General features: G+C 37.6%; 1 protein-coding gene across 1 annotated transcript in view; it reads right to left on the minus strand.

Moving 5' to 3' along the window:
- The window catches only part of LOC135195841 (synaptotagmin-15-like), a 682,485-nt gene that overhangs the window by 213,163 nt on the left and 445,095 nt on the right, over nucleotides 1-24,227 (minus strand).

Raw genomic sequence — 24,227 nt, forward strand, 5'->3', positions numbered from 1 at the left:
ATCTTTGAATTTTAAAAACTTGACCGTCTTCACATATTAAGAAAAATCAAGTTATATTGCTATGCAAATTTAATATAGAAAGATGTAACAAAATTAAATTATCCTAAACGTGCGGAAATGTCTTATATTTATGAATATTGAAGTATTGTGGTTCTTTGAGGCAGTTGTAAAGAGAAGTTGCAAAAGCAACGACAAAATTTTCATGTCATTAGTGAAAAAACTGTCTTAGTTAGAGAGAGAGAGAGAGAGAGAGAGAGAGAGAGAGAGAGAGAGAGAGAGAGAGAGAGAGTATAAACTAATCTTCTCAACTTAGATCTTCGTGCTTGCATTTCAGAGTAAATTTTGAGGAAAATGTTGGGAAAACCTCGCAACTTTGGGTGTTGCGAGCATATTAGGAAGCGAAATTGTGGTTTGGTAACCTGGGAATTTACAAATATCCTTTGGACTTGCCGGGGCATGTTTCAGCATCAAGTGTTGATGTTAGGATGAAGGATCCATCACCATGGTAACATCTTGTTTCCACGCCCTCTTGCATATCGCATATGTTGGACATTAAAACGCTCTCTTGCTTTTTCTTTCATTACTCTCTCTCTTTTTCCTTTCTATCTTATCTCTCCTCTCTCTCTCTCTCTCTCTCTCTCTCTCTCTCTGTTTACCGCTATAATTCTGTACATGTACTATATTATAGACGCATACGGATAATGGTATGGTTGCATGGTAAAACAGCTATGAATCCCTAGGCGTATATATATACATAAGCCAACACATACACCGACCTCCCTTTATGGAGGCTAAATAAAAAAAATGCTGAAGCTCTTAATGATTTGTTCGCGCAGAACATATGGTGTAAGAAGAAGTGAATTTATAAATATGTTGTTTTCCTCATGCAGACTGGAGTATATTCTGTACCATTGTAACTTTCGTAGTTATGTGTCTTGGATATGAAATAAAGACGAAGTAAGCTTAACTGACGTATCTATATATTTATCTATCTGTCTGCCTACATAATTATGATATATATATATATATATATATATATATATATATATATATATATATATATATATATATATATATATATATATATATGACTGGTAAAAGTGTTCTGTAACAACAGAATTCCATCTAATAAAAGGAGCCCATAAAAACACCAAAATGTAGAGAGAAAAGTACTATATTTCAGAGACTGCTGCTCTCTCTTCAGGTATGAATGATTGAAAAGTTTACAAGAAAAGGTGGTATTTATACCAAGAGATTCGTCCACAATAAGCCAATTTAGGTCACCCCCGCTGATAATCTTCCTTTAATCTTCTTAAGCGTTGGTTGAATGAACACTGCGTCGACGATGTCTGATGTCCAATTCCTTTTGAGATGTTCATTACCTGCTTCTCTTTATTAAGGCCGATTCCATCATTTGACTCTTGTACCGGCAGTTGCTGCTATAAATTACACGTGGAATATGTCACGTGTAATTTATAGCAGCACTGCCGGTACATGAGTCAAATGATGGAATCGGCCTTAATAAAAGAGAAGCAGGTAATGAACATCTCAAAAGGGAATTGGACATCAGACATCGTCGACGCAGTGTTCATTCAACCAACGCTTAAGAAGATTAAAGGAAGATTATCAGCGGGGTGACCTAAATTGGCTTACTTGTGGACGAATCTCTTGGTATAAATACCACCTTTTCTGTAAACTTTTCTCATTCATATACCTGAAGAGAGAGACGCAGTCTCTGAAATATAGTACTTTTCTCTCTACATTTTGGTGTTTTTATGGGCTCCTTTTATTAGATATATATATATATATATATAGATATATATATATATATATATATATATATATATATATATATATATATATATATTGGCGCCTAAGGTAGATATATAGCAATTATAAAATTTAATCACTCAAATTGTGAAGATTCTTCGAGAGCAGAGTACACAGACGTCATATATATACTATTGGTAAGAGGGACTCTCGCTTACAAGGTATATTAGAACTGAACCCGAGGTTTAATGAAAAAATACATATCAACAATATTTCATTTTCATTCCTCAAGTGTTTACTACCTTGACAAAGAGTCTGCTATGGAACGTAGGACATATCGCAGCAAAAAAAGTTATTGTACTTAATTTGGCTTGAAATAACCTCAGTTGGAAAGTCTAAAACCATCGAACTTGAACCAGAATAAAGTAAAGCAAGAACTGCCTGAACTACCGAGACCCAAAACGTGGGGTCCAAGACTTTTTCGCAAAGGTAGCGAAATGAATGGATGATGATTATGGCACCCGCCGATTTTTAATCAAGAAAAAATGCGTGTCTGTCTCTCCTACTTTAGAGAAATTGCGACAACAGAAAGCGTCCTACAACAGGGAACTCCATTAGGGGATTAAATGAACTCTGCTCTTGGGGAAATGCACGAGGATGACGGGCGGAATGTTTTATGCAATCAGTTGGCAGCGAACAGCCGTTCGTCCTCCGTTCGGGTTTTGCATTCACCCCTCGGCCATTTCTTGATGGACATTTTACCATTCATTCATTTCTGCAAAATGGGACCTATTTTCTAGAGGGTTGTACGCAGTGCTTTCGTTAGTGGCTGACCTTATTTTATTCTCATTTTCACCCTTTACATGAGTAAGTAATGATTGATAAAAGCAAACTCAGATTGCTGCGTTCGAATGATTTTCGCAGAGTCAAGCAGTCAATTCCGCTGTGATGCTAGTAACGAAAATATCGAATTGCCGGTTTTTCCTAGATAGTGACCACCACGGATTTCAACCCGGTATGTATCCACCTTTGCGGCGTGTTTAGTACAACCCCGTTGGGGATGACCGTGAAAACATAAACAAATGACTGTCAATATCATTAAGCTAATGACCCTCAAGAAAGATCCAAATTACCCAGTGAACCAATTTCATAGCTTTACACTCCAGTAGGGGGTTAGTGCCGTTAGGGAACCTCATCCGGAGCAATGTAGGTATTACTTAAGGTTCTTTGAAGCGTCCCTTCGGCCCCTAGCTGCAACTACTTTCATTCCTTTTATTATAACTCCGTTCATATTTTCTTTCTTCCATCTTACTGTCCATCCTCTCCTAACACTTGTTTCATTGTGCAGTTACGAGGTTCTCCTCCTGTTACACCTTTCAAACCTTTTACTGTCAATTTCAGTTTTAACGCTGAATGGCCTTAGTTGCCCCAGTGCTCGGCATAATGTCAAAAATATCTCTCTCTCTCTCTCTCTCTCTCTCTCTCTCTCTCTCTCTCTCTCTCTCTCTCTCTCTATATATATATATATATATAATATATATATATCTATATATATAATATTATATATTAGCGTTTACACCCGTCTGCACATTATTTTTTTCAACTAAACGTACAACCCTGCCCTGGCAACGATATCGAGGAATCGGTGTGGCCGGGCAAAAGCGAAGCGACAGAGGAAAGGTGGAATGAATTTTGCGTTTGCCCACATAACAAATCCCGCCTAAGCCTTCTCCCTCGAACGTGACCGACACGCAGTTTCCGACCTTACGGCGGCTTGGAAAACGGTCGTATCTGTTCTGTCATACTGAAGGAAAATAACTTCTTCACGTCGAACTTTCTTTTTCACACCAGTGACGGAGATATAAACTCTGCGACCTGGTTTAGGTGTATATATATATATATATATTATATACATATATATATATATATATATATATATATATATATAGATATATATATATATATATATATATATATATATATAATATATATATATATAATATATAATGTATATACACACACACATATATGTATCTAAAAGGCCCTAGTAACAATCTATAATATTAAATAGTGGGGTTGATAACTTTAGCTCGTGCTGGTTTGAGACAGATGCAAAACACTGGATCCCTCGAAGATGCTGAAATGAAAAAAACAAACAGGAAAGCTTACCAGCACATAATTGGGGTCACTGATGCATTCCGAAGATCACGAGTTTCATGTATGTGACGTGCATGCCTGTTGTGCACCAATTGGTGAGTATGTGTGTTCGTGATGCATAGAAAATGGCATATAATCTATGGGAAGAGATGCAAAGGGAGACTGAATTTGATTGATAGAGTGTGGAACACGCCACCGAAGAGGTAAAGTGTACTTTGAAAAAGTTAATATTTATTGTGACGAAATTCAGCTTTTAGACAAAGGGAAGTGAGGTGCGGCACACACAAGGGCACACATTCTTTATTGACGAACATTAATGTTTTGTGGTGTCATAATTATGGTCTCTTTATTTCAGATGGATTCGAAGTCACCTTATGGGTTTTCTCTAGACTAATTTTGACTACTAATAAACTATGAATGTTTGGACACTTAGGGGAAAAGGGGGTGGTACTTACTTAAATATGATTTTGAGAGGAATATGATAGTTTAACGTTTCTTTTTGGGTCATGCTTAATTAATTCTATTCCATTTTCATGTTAGCTAATTTTGGAAAATAAAAAGTATATTTTTGTATCAACAAGAGTTTATATTAGCCTAGTTTGAAACTGATTTTCAGCCAACTTCAGAGACTGCATTCAACAGGAAAAAGGTAGGCTACGTTACCAGTTAGAAGCTTTGTTTTCATTTGTTTAAACAAGTGTCATTTGACCTCGTTAGAGATTTTTTCTCGTTAGATATGTATATATATATATATATATATATATATATATATTATATAGATATATATATATATATATAGAATATATTACATTATAGATATATTAATATATCTTTATATATATATAATATATATATATATATAATACTATATTACTCTATATATATAATATATAAGATATATATATATATATATATATGTATATAATAATATATTACGTATATATCTATATTAATTATTATCATATATATTATATATATATATATATATAATATATATATATATGCTTAAAAATCACTGTAGATGCACGTGACTTCATAATCAAGCGAATCCCACAGGAAAATGATAGTCAGAAATCCAAGCGCTTTCGTCTTTACTCAGACATTGTCAAGGAGTTAATGAAGTACAATTGGAGAGAAAGGTCTCAGGTACAAAGCAAGATCAAGAATACCAGATGGTTAATTGTCAAAAGGGTAAAAATTAAAAGAGATAATCTAGGATTATCGGATATCACATGGTCACAAACCTAACTGAAATTTCAAAGTACCTTTACAGTCCAAAGCGTGTAAAAACTGAATATATTAATTTTGTGGCTTATATTTATCTACAACTTTTTTAATAATGAAAGCACAACGTCTCAAACAACATCAATATTCTGTGAGAACTGGGCAAATATCGAATGCATTATTCGTGCTCATGAGAGATTTAGACCATCTTATTAACTGGAGTCAAGCAAGAGCCTTAGTCCCATGTAATGACACAGTTAAAAGGAATATCATTGAATCTTGTTTCATCAAGTCAAATAATAGAAATGTTCTAAATTTAAGTCTTAGTTTATTTAAACTTGATGCTTTCATTATGAAAAAAGTTGTAGATAAATATAAGCAACAAAATTAATATATTCAGTCTTTACATGTTTTGGACTGTAAAGGTACTTTGTAATTTTGGTTAGGTTTGTGACCGTGTGATATCCAATAATCCTAGATTATCTCTTTTAATTTTTACCCTTTTGACAATTAACCATCTGGTATTCTTGATCTTGTTTTGTACCTGAGACCTTTCTCTCCAATTGTACTTCATTAACTCTTTGACAATGTCTGAGTAAAGACGAAAGCGCTTGGATTTCTGACTATCATTTTCCTGTGGGATTCGCTTATATATATATATATATATATATATATATATATATATATATATATATATATATATATATATATATATATATATATATATATATATATATCACCTTGGGTATTTTTGGGGTTAGTTTCCTGTCTGTGTGAATGCGTATTCATCTTGGCTAGATATATAATGATAAACGTGCTAAAGATAAAAACATTTTGTCTATCTTTAGTTAAAAAAATTTTAAAAAGCCCTTTTGATCATTGTGCCTTTTGAAGCACTTAAATTGAATGGGAATCATCACATAAATCATTAAATTTTTGTTGTATACACTCATCTGGTCAAGCTTATTGCTATGTTTGGCGATTCCAACTTCGTGTTCATTTCAGCTTTCAAAACATCCTTGTTTTTACTGGGTCTTACCTAGATAGCCACCCCACAAGGATTTTAACCCAGTATGTATCCACCTTTGCAGCATGTTTAGTACAACACCGTTGGGGATGACCGTAAAAATATTCATAAACAAAAGACTATAAATATGAAGTTAATGACCCCCAAGAAATATTAGTCCTAGATAAGGACCCACGAAAATCCTTGGGGTCACTATCTAGGAAAGGTCCCTTTTACCAGTAAAACGTTCTAACAACAGACACTTTGCGCTTATGGTAACTGTTCTTCTCTGTATACAGAATTTTCAGGTCGTCGGGCATAATATGGTACAAAGTAACGCTCAGGTTTTTTGCAAAGATCATAACTTCAGAAAAATATGTACCAGTGCTCTACTAGCCGTTTCTAGATGTGGCAAGAAGGTAATTTGCGTCCTTGTCTCTTACAGTCCTCTAATAACAATAATAGTAATAGTATTAAAAGTTAGCGATTGAGAAGTCCATAAAGGACCCCCTACACTGAACGATTGTCTGAATGACTGTCTGGATCGTTCGCAAAAACACTGTGTATGGACTTGTCTGAATGTAAAAGTGGGTTGAGCTTTGTGTCTGAACGATCTCAGCGGAAATCTGTCACGACCAGTTTCCTGGCTTGCGACTTAAGTCTGTCATACACAGGTCGTTCATTGTGTGGGTTTGTCTGCCGATATAACGCTATCGCCCGCGTCTCTTCTAGAGATGATGCTACATCTTCTTGAGACAAAATCTTTGCTCAGACTGAAATTGGTGCGGAGATCGTTCATACTGTCTTAATAGTGTGTGTGTTTGTTGATACAACAGTTCGCAAATCAACTCTAGGTTCACTGTGGCCATGTAATATACACAGGATTTTTAAGATTTTAGAAGTGAATAGTGTAGGTGGGAAATGAAAGTGGTTGTATGTGAACCGTTCAGACTCATTTTCTGAACAATTACATTATCATCAAACCCGTTCTGTTTGAGGGAGAAATTAGTACTTCTTAAAAGACGGAATATTCCACTATGTGTCAGTGGAAAATTTGGATCACTGACTTCTGCTCAATGCAATTACTATTCCTTATCAATAACGCAAAAATAATTCATAGGGCCTTTGAAGATAACCTCTAGCAGTTGACTTTCTTCTCGAACATTTACCTTCCTTTAACGTTTTGTACTACATTTACTTCTCTTTCAAATGAAAGAAAAATATGATGAATATAGACTAGATATCTAGAAGTAGATCCAGGAGGAGATTTCGCATTATTCTCCAAAAATACATCAAGGATTCTTTCTTCTGAACTCAACCAGTATTATCAAATAGCTTTTCAAGCAGTATTAAGAAACGTATTACAAATATTAAAGTTGAAAGAGATAATTGCAAGTCAGTTTTGACTACTGCGGATGTTATTGTCGATAATAACAAGAATCATTTACCCTATGTCATTCATTTTGGAGAGCGGCGTCACCTTTAATCCATATGAAGATCATTTGGCATAAGGTAGATTTCGTATAATTATCCCTTCACTTAAGTTTTTATTACATAATGGTTATGTAGTTCTTATTTTCCCTCAGACGGGAATTCTATGCTCAGTGCTGTAGCGTTTGGTATCAAAGTGGAATATAGCTTTAACTAAATCTGTTAAGTGTGTTTTCGAGCAGAAAGGCAGTTTTTGTACATTAGTCACGAACTGAATATTGAGAGTAAACAACAGCAAAGCTTTACAAATCCCTCCTTGCAGGTTTGACCTTTTCAATTTTCTGTAAAAGGAAACTATTTAGATGGCTATTTGTCCGTCCGTCCTCACTTTTTCTGTCCGCCCTCAGGTCTTAAAAACTACTGAGGCTAGAGGGCTGCAATTTGGTATGCTGATCGTCCACCCTTCAATCATCAAACATACCACACTGCAGCCCTCTACCCTCAGTTGATTTTATTTTATTTAAGAATTAAAGTTAGCCATGATCATGCGTCTGGCACCGATGTAGGTTCCAACAACACGGGTCACCAACGGGCCATAGCTAAAATTTTCATGGTTATGGCTGAGAGTTTCATACAGCATTATACGCTGTACAGGGAACTCGAATGCGTCGAAGAAACTTTATTGCATTTTTTACTCATCTGAAATCGGTAAGGGAACTACACAAATGCATAACAAAAGACTTGAAAGGCGCATCGTATGAAAGGGGCAACTCCATTTACGCAGAACCCTTGACTGATGTTCCTTTTCTACCACTGGCGACCTTTCACTTCAAAGTGTAGCCCTGAAGGGAACTGATCTGTTATTACGCGAGGAATATTATTTCAAACACTTAGATTAATGAAAAAAAAGACCCCCTCGGAACTCTACCACTTTTTTCCAGGTGTCCCTATATGCTGTAATTAACACTGGGTAGGAGAGAGAGAGAGTAAACCTTTAATCAAACAGTTTTGGGCACTATGGAATTTTTGCAACTTTTCAGCTGTATAAATTTTAGCAAGGGAAAGAATGTATTATTATTATTATTATTATTATTATTATTATTATTATTATTATTATTATTATTATTATTATTATTATTATTATTATTATTATTATTATTATTATCATAAGATTTTGCTGCTTCAGCTGCGATGATTTTGTGGAAATTATTATCTATTTTCCTTGTTGCGGCTTTTCCAATGTTACCACGACTGGCTTATAGTTCAGAGTAAGTGAAATAAGGCGCACATATCCCGTTGATTCATTGCTATGTACAGTGAATAGTTAACTAAATTCATTGAAGGCCGACGTTTCTTCTGGTGACAACCAGATATTCTCAAGGCAGTGGTTCCGAGTAGACTGGTAGTAGAGTAGTAGTTAGATTCAGTCTGCTCTTTCGTCTGACACGGGCTCTTGCTTTTCAGCACCCCGCAACTGATGATTGGTGTTTGTATTCTTCTCTGGAGTAACATTGGGCCAGAAATGAAAAGAAGTGGTGAGATATAAAGTGTTATAGAAGAAGCAAGCCCTACTAAGTAGGAGAGCGTGGGGAGGAAAGGATAAAATTTGAGTTAAAAGAAAATGATGGGAATAATGGTTCCCTTGGATATTTGATGAATGTTGGTGATGCGATGAAAGGATGATATTTTGTTTATACATAGGATGACTTGCTCACTTGAGAGTGGCTCAGTTTCCCAGTGGGCTCTAAGAAGTTGCTCTTCCATGAACCGCTTGTGAAAGTGAGGCAGCTGGTATGCGAATTGAGCAGCAGGTGCTTGGGCTTGAAGGTTTGGATGAGGTGAGGTAGAATGCAACTTAGCAGTGTCGCTATGTCAGTTGGTTTTCCTGTTAGTTGTTCGAAGAGAATGATGATCCCTTCAAATGTGAGTGTTATGCAACTTTCTCTGATTGATTTTGGACTTTCTTGGTTGGCAATAGCTGAGATATTGGAGTAGGAAGGAGAAGGGTGGGAGGAATGGAGTCTGGTTGGCTTTGGAAGGTGGAAGGGGATTTGGATTAGGAGGAATGGAAATGGCAGGCCCTGTTTCACTTGGCACTGACTTGTTCTCAACTTTCTTGTGCTGCTTTTGTGTTCTGAGTGGTGGATGCTGCTGTGGTGCTGCTGAAATTGTTGGCTGTTATTCTATCTTGGTCATCTCAGTTTCTTACTTGGGTTTTGGAGGGGTTCTTGATGGTCTTGGAAGTGGGGGAGATAGAGGAGTTCCTTTCATCTTTGCAACTTTTTTAACTTTGATTTTGCACTGCTTGTTCCAAGTGTCGTGTTGCAGAGAACAGTTTGGGCATTTGCTTTCTATGATTTCTCCCCGCTTAAAAGCATTGAGGCACAGTTTTGTAGGGTATGGTTTGCTGCATATACCGCATCTCTCTTTAGCTGTGCAGTGGCTTCGAGGTGTCTAAATCTATGGCACTTGTAACATCGTAGTGGTCCTGGTGTGAAGCCTTCTGTGTTGAAGGATCCCTATATTCCAAGGGAAACTTGGTTAGGAATGTCATCTTGGAAGGTGGCAATGATTTTAATTAAGGATTGCCCAACTTCCCAATAAATATTTGTGCATCTAGAACATTCCACAGCTGTAGAATGAGGTGAGAGGCAGGGCAGTCGGGTACTTGCAAAACTCTTCTTTCCTAACTTTCTTAGATTGATCAAGCTGTTGGAAGTCGGTGTTGTTGACTCAGAGAAAGATGTCTGTTTCTCTAGATTTTGGTGTGATGATCATATCACCAAGCAGATTGGGTCTCACTGAGATGCACAGGTGTGGGTTCTGTTTCTAGGGCTTTGGTACTGCTGCAGCCAGACAGTTCTTGGGCAGAGACCCTATGGAGGAGTTATGGAGTTCCAATTGACAACGCCTGTGTGTGTGTGTGTGAGGAGAGAGAGAGAGAGAGAGAGAGAGAGAGAGAGAGAGAGGGAGAGAGAGAGAGAGAGAGAGAGATGGGGTGGGGGTTTAATTGGTGGTTGGATGGTTAACGACTGAATTGGCTGATGGTGAGATCTGGGTTGTCTGCCGGTGCTGTTGGAGTTTAGGGTTCTGTGTTTTTTAGTCAGTCTTTGGTGAGAGCTGGTGATAGTAGTGTCAGCAGTAGTCTTGAAGGAATTGAAATTCAGTTGAGTTGTGTAACTGATTTGTTGTTTGTTTTGTTTAGTTTGATATTGTTGCTTAAGAGTTGTTGTGCCTGTATTATTAGACTTGTTGTGCTATGACGTTTTTGTTGGGTTATATGTGAGTTCCTGTTGGATTATATGTGAGTTGTTATGGTTGAGGGTTGTTGTTGGTGCTGTTAGTGGGTGTGTGTGTCGCCTTTTTGTATTGTTGTTTTTGTGTTTGTAATTGTTTGTGCAGCGGTCTTTTGTTGTGGTTGAGTTCCTTGTTGTTTTCTAAGTTGTTGAGTTGTGGTTGAGTTCCTTGTTGGTTGCTGTGCTGTTGAGTTGTGGTTGTGTTCCTTGTTTGCTGTTATGTTGTTGAGTTGTGGGGCTATGGTCCTTTTGTGTTGTGTTGTTGAGTTGTGGTCCTTGGTTGTTGTGTTGTTGGGTTGTGGTTCTTGGTTTTTGTCTTGTAGTTGGTGGTGTCTCAGTGACCTCAACCAGCGGACAGTACAGCATAGCCTGGAGTATCTGGAGTTGTGTGAGTACATGTGTTTGTTTGTTTTTTGTGCGCGTGTGTGTAGGTATAGGTCAATTGTCCTGCTTGTATTCTGCAGTGTAAAGAGGAAAGTGTAACTGAAGGTGGGTTTGTCAGCTAGAGTGATTAGGTTTATGTGTGGGGGATTTGCCTGGCAGTTTTTAAGTTTGTAATCCCGCCACGACTCGATATTTTGGGAGAGATGGCAATGAATTTGTTGCTGCAGAATTGATTGGGAGTGGAGCTTCTTCATTTTGATAAGGTGTCCTTCACAGTGCTATCTTCTTTTTTCAAACAATTGTCCATCCTTCGGCATCAGATTCGGACTCAGCAGTAGGATGGCATGGTGTCACTGGATTTTCATCATTAGAGGAATTGTCAATCTCTTAATGAGAAGCAGGAGGGCTTGATCGCTCAGAGTTTTCGTTTGTTGAACTTGGTAGGGAAGGTGTTTCTATCGATGTTTCTTCAGCATCAGACATCTGATGGTGATAGAAGGTGGAGTCTACGTCATGAAGAGATGTTTGTTGATTGGGGTGATGAGATGCTAACTACTCAGTATAATGGTGGTATAGAGGACCACCCTTTGGCAGGCGAAAACGGTGAGTTTTGGAGGCTATGATCGGGAGCGACAACTGACGACGACAACTCTACGGCGGCTAGTATGAAATTAATAGTACAGTAGAAGTAGTGGTAGTAGATTTAGTCAGTCTAGAGAAGAGGACAGTAGAAGGAATGGGATTTTTAGGCGAGGCATCTGCAATTCGAATTGAACAGCAGGTGCTTGAGTTTGAGGTTTGGGGTGAGGTGAGGTTGAATGCAACTTAGCAGTGTCTTTCTGTCACTTGGTTTCCCTGTTAGTAGCTCAAAGAGAGTGACGATCCCTTCAAATGTGAGTGTTATACAACTTTCTCTGATTGATTTGGGACTTTCTTGGTTGGCACTGGCTGAGATATCAGAGGGAAGGAGAAGGGTGTGAGGAATGGGTTTGGGAAGGGAGACGGCCTACTTTGGAGGTTCTTGTGGGGGTTAGGATTAGAAGAAATGGAAGAAGCAAGCATTGTTTCACTTGTCACTGATTTGTAAGGGGCAGGCACTGTTTCACTTGTCATTCCAACTTATTGTTGATCATCTTGAGTAGTGCTGTGTCAATCCTTTTATTTAGTTGCATCCTGGTCATTCCATCTTCTTGCTTGGGTTTTGGAATAGGTTTGGGAGGTGGGGGATGTCGAGGAGTTGCTTTCATCTTTGCAACTTTTTCCAGTCTGAATTTGCACCACTTGTTCTAAGCATGATGCTGAAGAGAACAGTTTGGGTATTTGCTTTCTACTGTTTCTCCTTTCTTGAAAGCATCGAGGCACTGTTTTGTAGGGTGTAGTTTGCTGCATATTCCACACCTCTCTGTAGCTGTGCAGCAGCTGCTGTGGTGTCCAAATCTATGGCACTTGTAGCATCGTAGTGGCTCAGGTATGAATGCTTCTGTGGGGAATGACCCCCATATTCCAAGAAAAACTTGCTTGGGGATGTCTCCTTGGAAGGTAGCAATGATATTTCTTGTGGGAATTCCTGACTTCCCAGTACATCTCTGTGCATCTAGAACATTCCGCAGCTGTAGAACGTAGTCTGGAGGCAGAGTGGTCAGGTATCTACAATAACAGTTTTTCTGACCTTCTCCAATGGATCAAGTTGTTGGAGAGCAGTGTTGACTCATAGAAATCTTCAATTTTTCTGGTTTTTGGTGTGATGACCATATCACCAACCGAATTGGGTATAACTGACATACTTAAGTTTGTACTTTCCTTTTTCAGCTTTGCTACTGCTGCATAGGTAGCCAGTTCTTGAGCAGAGACTCGATTTTGGAAGAGGTGACAAAGGATTGGTTGTAGGAGACTTGATTTGAAAGGGTGCTGACAAAACTGAACTCCTGCCACGCACAGGAAGGGTCCATCAGGAACCACACTTTGATAATACACAATGAAGCCATCTTTAGTTCCAGAATCATCCAAAATATGAGGATAATTGGGAGAGCTCCCAACCAGAGACATCTGCGCTTGTTGGAAGCGCTCCTGATCCAACAAGAAAAACTCTCTTTGAACACTACTATTTAACAGGTGCTTTTCCTTCCCACAATCCTGTGGAGGAACACCATGATGAGAGACAATAACAACCTAGTCACACCTGAACATATGAGCTGCCCAGCAGCTAACGAAAATTCGGCTCACTGTAACGTCACACAGCGTCTTGCACCACCTGGCGACCTCGTAGCCTAGCCCCGCCGGTCTGCAAGATAACAACGTGAGCTTCGACTCTAAATAAAATCGGCTTGAAGCTAGTTTCCAGTAACCAATAGGAAGCGAGCATCGTGCCCCCAACCAATGAAAATTTAGCTAGGGAACACCCCTTGCTACCCCCCCAACCCTCATCAATTGGGTAGAGCATGACTCTAGTCTAGAATAACTAACAACTGAATTTTTTCAGGATCATAACTAGGAAAAAAGCCCTGATCATATCTGGGAAAAAAGCATTGTGGTCTGAGTCCTCCCTCCCTCTCCCCCTGTAGGGGGGAGAGAAGGGCAACGATCCAATATTGAAACTTCATTTTTCTTAGAGCCTTTGCCATGCCTTTTTTGCCCTCCTCACATAATTACAAATTAATCATTAATAACCATAGCACAAAAAGACCACAAGCACTACACAGAGAACTATAAGACAAATGGGTCTGTCCCATTCTTTATTCTTCCCTCTAATACCTTCCTTTCACCCCCCTAATTCCCCCTTCTAAACCTCATCTTTCTTCTGGAGGACCCCACAGGGGTTTAAATCGGTTGTAACGAACCCTCACTCTATCCTATCTTCTACATCAAGGGGTCGGTCGCCTGACGCTCCTTCTCCACTGCCTTCTATCAAAGGCTTCATCCTCCACCAACCTCTGCTCTCTCTCCATATCTTCCTTCACTTTATCTCGCCGTTCAATTATCCGTCTCCCTATCGATCATCTTCCCTTAACAGGTTCCTCCGATGCTCTCTTCACTCCCTCTTTGTCATCCATCCTCAACACATGCCCCTCTGTAATAGTCACTAAGCCTGCCCTTCTTATTTCGTTATTTTCCAATCTCTCAGGCATCGATATTCTCATAATCCACCTCAGCATTCTCATTTCTGTTCTTTCAAGCTTTGCTTCCTCTTTTCTCCTTAGAGCCCGTGTTTCCGATTCATACATTAACACTAGTCTTATCACTTTACTATATATCTTGACTTTTAGCTTGATTGGCATTTTCTTATCACAAACTACTCCAGCTACCTCTCTCCACTTTCCCCAAACAGCTTTTATCCTTCTACTAACTGCAGTCTCGCACCCTTCCTCTTGGCTTAAAGCAGATCCTAAGTATTTAAACAATACCACCTGTTTTATAATCGAGCCTCTTCTTTCTTGCATTACTACACATTCTGCCTCTATCGTCCCTACTGCTCAGTAAAACCTTTGTTTTATTCACATTCATCTTTAAGCCACCCCTCTCTAAAGACTCCTGCCAATCTCCAACCCATCTCTGTAGGTCTTCCTTATTTTCGGCAATAATCACCAGATCATCGGCGTACAACAACTCCCACAGCTCTTCATTCCTGATCTCTTCACTTAACACTTCCATGACCAGCACAAACAAAAATTATATCTTAATGCTGACCCCAGGTGTAATCCAACATCAACTTCAAAGTTCCCTGTTTCCCCAACTGCTGTTATCAATTTTGTGCTCGTTCTTTGATTATCATCTCGACCAACCTAACCAACTTTTCTGGGCCTTTCCTCTTCCTCAAACACCAATGCATCACCTCTCCTGGGATTCTCTCGTATGCTTAACCCTCACTCTATCCTATTCCTCCTCTCCCCCCGCCCACCCTTGTAACCAGAAGGAACGTCGGCATTTAATCAATTTAATTTGACTACTCACTGTATATTGTGATGAATGTATTGGAGATGTGCGCCATATATCACTTACTCTCTTTTAATAACTGCCTTGAAGAGGGTCCACTCCCAAAGTATATTATTATTATTATTATTATTACTATTATTATTATTATTATTATTATTATTATTATTATTATTATTATTATTATTATTATTATTATTTCAATGTGATACGAAATCAATAGCTTAGTTTTATATATTTTCAAACAATCATTGAAATATAACAGTATATAGTTTTAAATGTATCAAATCATTTGAGCTTATCATTCTCTCTCTCTCTCTTTCTCTCTCTCTCTCTCTCTCTCTCTGTGTGTGTGTGTGTGTGCGTGTGTGTGTGTGTCTGTGTGTGTGTGTGCTTTTGATGCATTTCAGCAAAAGGCAATCAGGAAGCGAATGTTTACCCCTTTTTTTTACGCGTTGGAGAAATGGAGAGAGGAAATGAAGATAAAAGCCTTGATGCTGTAATATCCATTTTTCTCTCCACTACTCAGGAAGTATGATTGAAGTCCAAAGCATGAAAAAGGATAACGAATTATTTTCGCCTTCACAGAGAGAGAGAGAGAGAGAGAGGAGAGAAGACGGAGATGAGAGAGAGAGACGAAGAAGAGAGAGAGAGAGAGAGAGAACATCGAACGTAGGACATAATGCAAAAGAGACATTTTCAATGGTGCTATTTTGCTGTTTTCATTTTCAGGATAATTTTCCAACTGAATATCTTGATAAAACTTAACTTTTTATCAGATAATCTGGAGCGGAATCGCCATGGGAGAGCTAATTGTGCAAAACAGATCGAATACCTCACATTTCTATGCAACATGTAAATATTCACGCCTATAGGCCTAAATAGGATAAAAAAAAATGAAAAAAATGACCCCACATAACCGCGTCAGTCGGAACATTCTATACGTATTTATACAAGACATACATACATACATACATACATACATACATACATACATACATACATACATAAATAAATAAATAGATAAATAAGAAAATAAATAAATAAATAGATAAATAAATAAATAAACATACTAACGTGCTGAAAACACAAGCTCTCAATCCCGCCCCAGGTACCTTCATCCGTTTATTGAAGGGAAATAATCGTGCTGATTGTAAATATGTATACTCTATTCCTTCTTTGGTGTTTTATAAAACAAAATTACCCAGGTACGTGAGATATCTTTTATTTTATAATTTCTCTAGTATGTTAAAGCAAATCTGTGCTTGGATATTTGTTTCCATTGTATAAGTAGTTACGTAGAAGAAAGAGGTGAATTTTAAACTTAATTTGTGGCTTTTAACTCATTCCAAGTCACGGTATTAGCGCCTATACTCTGTTTTTTTCCATCTGTCCACCAGCGTGTGGTTTTACGTATGGTAACACTGCGTCCCGGGCTTTACATAGTTACATTCAGCTTACATTCAACAATAATAATAACCTTATTTTGAATATTAACAGTGTAATTCGCATACTGTAAATTATTAAAACACTTTTCAGTTGCAAATGTACACCCCGATGTCCTTTTACTTACCTAAAACTTACACATAGCGTAACTTTTTAAAGCCCGGGATGCAGTGTTACCATGCGAAAACACCACAGGCGGATGGACAGATGGAAAAAAACAGAGTATAGTTACGCACAATATGCAGAACTCGTTGAAATACTTTTGGCAGCAAAAGTTAAGTGATTTACTTATCTTCCAAATCTTACGATAAAAGTACATGCTTGCTTGGAAGGCTAGTTTAAAACGTTAGACAACAGAGATTAAGTTCACCTCTTCTTCTTCTTTCCCATAGTTATCCCTGTATTAAGGGGTCGGTTGCCTGATGGGCCTTCTCCTTCACTGCCTTCTATCAAAGGCATCATCCCCTACCAAACCTCTTCTCTCCATATCTTCCTTCACTTTATCTCGCCATCTAGTCCTCTTTGTTTCCTTCTCGATCTTCTTCCCCTAACAGGTTCCTCCCAAACCCTCCTCACTCCCTCCTCGTCATCCATCCCCAACAAATGCCCATGCCCATACCATCTCAATCGTGACTCTCTTATCGCCTTTGTAATCTTTACTAAGCCTGCCCTTCTTGTTTCATCACTTTCCAATCTCTCAAGCAGCGATAATCCCATAATCCACCTCACCATTCTCATCTCTGTTCTCTCAAGTTTTACTTCCTCTTTTCTTAACATTAAATAAGCAACTGTTCATTGCTTCCACGAGTTAAAAATGCTCTTTGGTGCCTAATAATGAATGAAGAATTATAGGGCACTTAATGAAACAATCAATGTACAGTCACTCAAAAACTGTTTTGCAAGATGCTCCAGAAGTTTTAGTTCACCTAGCAATTTATTCGTTTGATATATATACAAGGAAATGCGCTTTTCGTATTCGATTTTGGTTATTAATCGTACGGCTAACAATGTAAAAATAAATTAGTGAAAAATCCGTTTAACGAAAAATAATGATATATTCTGAAATATTTCGCTCGTGATGATGGGGTAAAAGAGTCAAATAAAAACCTATAATTAGACATCCTTGTGGGAGTAAATTCAGAGACTTTCTTCTTCATGCATAAATAACCCTATGGAAAAGTATAGGGAGGAAATCTGGTAACGCCCAGTGGATACTTAGTGTCAGAGAGAATAAATGATTAAATAAAGGAATTATAATAATGATAGAGAGAGAAATAATGGAATGATGATAATGATAGAGAGAGAAATGAAAATCGGTTTAAGGAAAACTGGAGATAATTTTTCTGGCACATCAGTAACGTCTGTGGTTGTTTCACGCACTTACAACGGAGTTGCCAAATAGCGCCAGATGTCACTATTAGTTGTTGTCCGAAAACTTTTTAAATAGAAGCGAAGCTGAAAATCCTTAAAGAGAAACAAGAATTCGATGCTAAACCTCCCTGAATAGTAATTCTTGCATAAAATCAGGTCTGTGCTCTCGATTAATTATCTTGTCAAATGTGATGATTATTTCAAGCCTGAATTACTATAATGACAAAGCGAAAGACAGCGTCCACACCAGTTTTAGCTCAACTTATTTCTTGCTATCTTATCATTCGGTATACAGTGACTGGTTTAGGGACGTTATCCGTCATGGAATATACATGTAGGAATCTAGTAATACCACAAATCACCACTTCTATCAGATGTGTGTCATCGCCACTGCATGTAGTCACCCATATATTACTGAGAACGATGTTCAAAAACATTCGATTTATGACTCCAGGTGATTTGGAATAGGTGTTAAAGCCAAGCTCGTTTCCAGGGCTGTTCTGTTTAACAAGGCTAGACAATCCACTTTCCCAGAAGGCCCCTTCCCCATAAAGTGACATCCCCATCCTTTCCAAATTCTAATCACTTATCACAGGATATAAAGAATTTAAAAGAAAAATAAATAAAAAAAAGCGTAACTTCCTCGAGGAAAGTCATTATAAAAGCATGTCCACTGCGGAATGAAGCTTTTAGGCGTTATGGCTAATGTTATCAAAATCTTTATACATTTTGTGTTATGATTAATGAGAATATAAGAATAATAGCACATGCAGTAAATTTACTTGAGCAAAAAATTACTTTGAAAATTAATGAAAAAAATAGTTTCTTGGCAAAAGGAAGATTAATATTAAAGAAAAATAATCTTTATACAGATCCCTCACTCAAAAGGTTTTCTCTTATATCAAAACTATTTGCCATTGCTATAAAAATCTTATTATGTGGCAGCCCCTCGTCAGATTGCAGTCAAGTTTTGTGTTATTTATTCCATTCCTGAAATTCAAGAGTTATTTGTAAATTTCAGACAGTCGTGCGTAATCTTTCCAATTCATATTGAGCCCCCTTCATAACAAGTAAAGCTAAAAATATTCTCTTTCTTTTTATGGGTTTTAGAAATGTGATGGAAGTTATTTTTTAACCTAACTGTTAATTTCTACTTTTATTTTTATTATTTTTTTTTTTACAACGCACAGATTATCGCAAAGTAAAGAATCGCAAGGTAAAAAAGCTGATATTTGTGAAGGGCAAAGCCCTCCTGTCAAAAATCTTGGTCATTTTTGGATGGGAGCAGTCAAATTAAAGTCTTTATTTATAGCGAGGATAATATCCAAATATATATCGTGGTTTTTCGCCAATGGCTCATCTCTATCTGTAAACAAAGCTCGATCTCTTATTTATCACTCGAAGGGACATATCTCCAGGAAATACAGAAACTAACATTCCCACTCTTCCTGGAAGACTGCATTTTTGAAATACATAGCACAATGTAATTGATGAAAGTATAGAAATTAATTTTTCTGTATTTGAGCTAAGATAAGACAACAGTTACCCTACACCTAACGAACTCTCTAATTGCAAAGGAAATGTCAACAACAGATATAATACTTATTTTATTTCAGTAGACTCGTTATACGTATTATTGACACATCACCAATACTGGCGTTTGCTTTTGGTTCGTTATCAGTAATTCGTTGTATCTGTCAATAGTAACAACCATCCTGTATGTTTACTGGTTGTTTTCATGTATACATAAGATAGTGGCCTAAGAAGATCTGTAGCAATACGATTTTGCTTTTGGAGCCTCTTATAAACAATCAAATATTTTTGTATTTCTTAGCATGGAGCCACAAAGTTTGACATCAAGTATTTGGTACATACTGACACCTTCTTACACAATACTGAGGCAGAAGATTTGGAAATGAAACTTCTGCGGTACCAAATATTCATCGTCAAGGACCACCATCACAATCATATGGAACCTGGTTCCATTAAGAAGCAACACGACACTATTTTTTTTTTTCCTGTCAGTTACCGGGATGTTCGATGATGGTGACCCTAATCCCAAGTCGTTAATATCTCTCTTGACCAAACCATTTACCCAAAATTCTGAACGCAGCGAGACAGGAGATAAACGAAGACACGTAACAAAGTCATAGAAAAAAAGTCATAATTTTCGCTAGGAAAAAATCACAGAAAATGTCACATTAATTTATGGAGGCCGGAAATAAAGTCACAGGGAAAAATCACTATTTCTAGGGGGTTATTGTCTGAATGATATTTACAGTCTTTTGTTTTTGTTTTTGCGGTCATCCCCGACGGTCTTGTACTAAACAAGCCGTAAAGTGGATATTTAGCAGGTTAAAACCCTGGGGGTCACTATCTGGGAAAGATTAATGTGACCTTTTTTTTTTCTCTTCTTTTTTTACCTGGATTCGAGATAAACATAGTTACTACGTATATTTGTTTCATGGGAATCTTAGACATTTAAGCAGTAATTTATGAAAAACATTAGTATTTCTCAGAATCTTCAGTAGGCAAGAATCACGTATACCTATTACCATCATGAATACCTTTTTGGAGAAATAAACTCGGAAATCTCAGTACTGGAAAATAAATCTTACTGAGAATTCATGTAAGTAAAAAAATCTTACACAAGACTAGCTAAACATGAATAGGGATTAATTCTTTCACGTTTAGAACCAAATATGTGGGTAAACCTCGTAAAGAACAATGATAAAATTTAGAGTGTAAAGAATCAGTTTACGGGGAATATCGAACTTTTTATTTCTTTTACCAAACAGGAAAAAAAATCTGAAAAAAAACTAAAGAAAGACCAGACGAAATGCGAACAATGTAATGGGCGAAAAAAAATGTAGAGAGAGAGAGAGAGAGAGAGAGAGAGAGAGAGAGATTAATTTTCAATATCAAAGTTAAGCTTTGTAATTATAGGAACGCTTTCATTGTAAAGAAAAAGGCTGCTTATAATAATCTCTTTATCGTTCAAGTTGACGTCAGTTCCCTTACTAATTTTGTTCTATAAAATCTCTTTAGACGAAGGACAAGATCCCCTCTGTGAATTATTGCTGCAGGGGAATTAAATTGCCCTAATTAGTGAAAATGTAACTTGATTTGCTGGCATTGTATGCAAGAAAACCTCACTCGCGCCCAATCTCTAATTACAGAGGAATCAGAGATTAGATTTAAGGTGAGCATTAGCTATCAGTCTATAGTAATAAAATCTGAGGGGAACTTTCTTATTTGTGCGCTCCGTTTGTGGGGGGGAAGGGGTTGGCAGAGTAGGTAGGGGATCGGGATCGTATGGAGGACATGACATTTCAACCCTCCTTCTGCAAACCTGTTTGTCCGCCCCGTGTAGGTGTGGTGCTGGTAGAGGATTGGTAGGGTAGGGGAGACATGATACATCCATCCTCCTTCTGAAAACCTGTTTGTCTGTCCAGTGTGGGGGCGGGGTTGGTAGGGGATGGGGAGGGTAGAGGAGACATGACATTTCCATCCTCCTCCCACAAATCTGTTTGTCTGCCCAGTGTGGGGGCGGTGTTAGTAGAGGATCGGGAGGGTAGGGAAGACATGACACATCCACCCTCCTCCTGCAAACTTGTTTGTCCGCCCTGGATGGGGCTGTGTTGGTAGAGGAGACATGATGAGCAGCACCGGCCGCCACGTTCCAGCACAGTGTAGCACTTGCCATCAAGTTCAATAAGAGACTCTCTTTTCTTCAGAGAGGAGAGCTCAGCTGCTGTCGTTAAGGGTTGATTTGCAATTAGTGAGGCTTTAAGTACAGCTGCCATATTACAATTATGACTTTTGTCGTGTAATGTGTTACATGGTCGCAACTGCACACGCACATAGACACAGATGAAGGTATGATTATATATATATATATATATATATATATATATTATATATATATATATATATATATATATATATATATATACCCTACACACACACACACATATACTATATATTATATATATATATATATATATATATATATATAGTATGTGTGTGTGTGTGTATGTGTCTGTGTATGTGTGCGCGTGTGTGTGTGTGTGTGTGTGAGTGAGTGTGTAAACAATGCATAAATATATATGACTTAAAATGTCCATAATTGCATGAAATGAATATGACTTTTATATAATTCCTAAGCATTGTCTCAATATAGGACAGAAATAGAAACCTGCTTTGCTCTGGCTTTGAATATTGCATTGTTATTCTCAGCTGCTTTGATATTATATCCCGCAAACGCCTAAAATTATCTCTTTTGGCTGAGGCACTGACTAATCTAAACCCTTACAGTTTTAGAAAGAGCGAGAACACAGAAGCGTAGACGATTTACCCATCAAATTTTCAAAGGGGGTGTCAGTCCATCCAGCTCCAAGGGGCGGATTCACTTCAATTCACTCTGTTAGGTTGTGTTTTATTTACATGAAAGAACTAGAGACAGATTCTCACTCAGTTTTCAGAGGAAGTCGAAAACATCTCGAGGATTAATTCACAGTGATTTGCTGGTAATTCAAAGATATAGAATAAGTAACATTTGAACAAGGTAACATTGTGGAACTTTAAACTTTCCCCTTAAAATTTTAAAGCTCCTTTCATTAAAAATCACTTGAAGGGAACGTTTTAGGCTAACAAAAAATCCTTTGAATGAACCATTGAATAAAATCATCGTGAAAATATTAAAAGATTTATCGTAAGTATTAATTCAAATTGAATGAACTATTAGTAATGAAGAACACCAACCTAATATAGTGCAGAAAATCATTTTGACCTTCAGAGTAACATATCTGAGCACGAGATAACAGCCCTTCATTTATTATGGAAGATGTTTTCGAAGACCACTGAACCGGAGTGTATTATTTACGATACTGATATGGCTTTCGGAGTAATTTCCAGTAGACTGTAGATTTCGCGACGGCATTACTGTTTTCGACGTGAACACAGAACCATTTAAATATGAAAGACTTCCACCGGTTGCTCTCACAGTTCATAAGTATATCTTAGTTTTATCAGACCACTGAGCTGCTTAACCGCTCTCCTAGGACTGGCCCGAAGGATTTGATATTTTTACGTGGCTAGGAACCAATTGGTCACCAAGCAACGGGACCTACAGCTTATTGTGGGATCCGAACCACACTCATTCGAGAAATGAATTTCTATCACCAGAAATAAATTCCTCTGATTCCGCGTTGGCCGAGACGGGATTCGAACTTCGGACGACTGGATTGACAGCCGAGCGCGAAAACCTCTCGGCCAGCAAGGAACTCTCACCAATCATAATTATCTTATCCTGCTTGCCCTTCTCACTGACCGGATATTATATTCTAGAGGAAACGTATCAATTCCTATAAATCGGCGATATTCCTGTTCCTCTCATCAGACTATGGTTGTGTTGGTGTACAGTTTCTCCACTTTTAGAATTTTACACTCTTCGTAGATTTGAATTTGAAATGAGGTGTCGAACACTAAAAGCCAATGTAACATTTCATGTTACAATAACACACTAACTTGAAATTCAAATTAGGAAGAAGGAAGGGGAGGTCAAATGAAATGCAGAACGAAATCTCGCGTATTAAAAAGGAAACATAAATGAGTAAATTAATGAATAGATAAACATGTTTTAAAATGCAAGAAGAATAATGTGAAGGTAGCAGTAAATTGTAGCGGTATTTATACTTTTTTAAAGCCACGTGTCTTTTCCCAGGAAATGGATCAGGTTAACATTACACTGTTCAACTTCAGCCTAAGGCGAAGGTCTTAAACATCAAAGAGAACTCCTAGTCTTATGAGCCGACGTCAGCTCGAATAGACATTACTTGATAAAGAGGGAGATATCTTTCACAGTTGTTTCTTAGTATCAGAGGCACTTATTGGGATTTTTACAGAAATGAATTGTTGAAACGTAATCATGTATTTTATTGGCGATGACTGTTGTGTTGGATTAATCGTTCTTGGTGATATAGTTGCGAAAAGAACTTTGTGTTACAAAGTTGGGGGTAGTAATGCATAAGTAGATGGAGAAACGTTTCGAGAGGCCATCCAGATTCCCCCCTGGAAGTACAGTAAAACTTTTTATTTGGCTTATACGTTTTTCAAATATATGATACGTGGAAATTATTTGTAGACGGACCCTTCATATCAAGTATGAATATCCGTTATATTACGTGACTATGATCTTCCACATGCTCTCTCTC

Source organism: Macrobrachium nipponense, chromosome 16 (genome assembly GCF_015104395.2).
Source record: "Macrobrachium nipponense isolate FS-2020 chromosome 16, ASM1510439v2, whole genome shotgun sequence".
Taxonomy (NCBI): domain Eukaryota; kingdom Metazoa; phylum Arthropoda; class Malacostraca; order Decapoda; family Palaemonidae; genus Macrobrachium; species Macrobrachium nipponense.